The sequence below is a fragment of the Dendrobium catenatum genome, unplaced genomic scaffold (assembly GCF_001605985.2).
Source record: "Dendrobium catenatum unplaced genomic scaffold, ASM160598v2 original_scaffold_50508, whole genome shotgun sequence".
Classification (NCBI taxonomy): Eukaryota; Viridiplantae; Streptophyta; class Magnoliopsida; order Asparagales; family Orchidaceae; genus Dendrobium; species Dendrobium catenatum.
Window position 1 is genome coordinate 22,373 of NW_021368962.1, and position 2,006 is coordinate 24,378.

Consider the following 2,006-nt stretch of genomic DNA (forward strand, 5'->3'; position numbering starts at 1 on the left):
TTTAATTATTGCAAGTGGACCGGGCAAAGTGTGAATATTTATAAATCTTCTGTTATCTTTGGGAAAGATGTTAATCGAACAAAGAGAAGAGAAATCTCTAATTTATTGAATTTCAAGGAGGTAAATGAATTGAAATTCTTGGGAATTAAAATTGTTTTGAGGAGGCTAGTTTCCTTGGATTTTCTTCATCTTTTGGAAAAAGCTGCTTATAAGTTGAATGGATGGGGCAACAAGTTTTTTTCAGTGGCTGGGAAGTTGGTTTTGATTAAATCAGTAACTCTTTCTAATCCTATTTTAATGCTACACACTCTTTGGTTCCTAAGAGTATTTTGAAAGAATTAGATAAGATGTGTAGAGATTTTTTATAGAATAAACCTGGAGGTATCCACAACCTTCATTATATGGCTTGGAATGATCTTTGCAAACCATTGGAGCATGGAGGGTGTGGGATACATTCTTCAGTTTTTGCTGTTGGGCCTTTACCTTATTCTATCCTTAATAAGTCGTTGAGGGCCAAATATGGTGGAGATATTTGGCATGCTGAGGAAAAAAAGAAATTGATCTTCCACTTGGAAAATTATCCTTCATGGAAGTAAATTTCTTTGGTCGTTGCTACGGTGGAGAGTGGCTTCAACTAATTCAATTACCTAAGAGATGTTTGGATATTGGATAAAAGTATTGATAGATGGTCTACATTTATATCTATTTTGGAAGGTGATGAATTTCCTTCTCTTGACAATTTCATTATAGATGGTAAATGGAATCAAACTGAGCTGGTTAAGTTTTTTGGGAATTCCTTAATTGAGGTTATAATGCAAATTCAAATCTTTCCTGAGTCAGAAGATGATAGCCTGGAACTTATTAATAAATTCTCGGGTAAAACTATTGATTCAATGACAGCCAATGTGGATGTTATGAATTCTGCTCAAGTGGGTTATTGGAGGTGGATAGGTTAAAATTATCGCCTCGAATGGATTGTTTTTGGTGGAGAATTTTGAATAATGCAATTCCTACTTATGACTTCTTAATGTTTTGAAGGTTGTTGGATTGCAATCTTTGCCCGATCGAGAGGATGTTTGGCTGTGGAAAATGTAGAGCATGTAATGGTTCTTTTTGATAAACTTATTCTTGTTTTTTAGTTGATTAATAAGGGGGGATTTCATGTGCCTATATTCTCTTCTTTCCTGGATTGTAAAATAAGTTTGGAGATGCTCTCTAGTAATAATCCCTTCATTGCAAATCTATACTATTCTTTGGTGTTTTCTCTTGGAAGAGCAGAAATAATGTTCAACATGGTGAAAAATAGTTTGGATTGGGCTATATTGCATCTAATTCAATTAGCATTACGTTAATTTCATCTAAATATAATATCTATTTGGATTTTTGGGGTGTTAACCGGCTTCCTCAGCTGTTTCAATCTTGGCACCCTCCTCCACCTAGATGGATCAAATTCAATTTTGACGATGTATTAGTGAAGTTTAATGAAGCGGGTATTGCTGGAATTTTTAGATATTCCATGGGAAGATTTCTACTTTCCTTTGGATTCAAATGTGTTCATTGGGATAGTGTTTTTTTAGAGCTTTTGGCATTCAGATCTTAGAAAAATATACTACAAGATTGGAGGATGGAAACAAAAGGAATCATAATTGAGGGAGATAACTACAATGTTATCAAGTATTTGCAGAGGTCTGTTGATAAAGCTTTTTGCATGTACGACAATGACATGGTAGAGGCTTTTCTTTTTTGAAAGATTTCAGTAAACTTTTATTTCATTTCTCTCATAAAAATTGTAATAAGTTAGCTAATTTTTATGCTAATTTTGCTTTACTTGGTGATTTTTTGGGGGATGATCTTAGCTGTAATAAGTTTCCTCCTTATTTTCTTTCTTTGTTAAAGGAGGATTGTGATGGTTTTTCTATCACCTAGTAGTCTGTAATAGTTTTCTTTTATTTTAATGCAAAATGCATTTTTTTTCAAAAAAAAAAAAAAAAGATTACATGACCAGG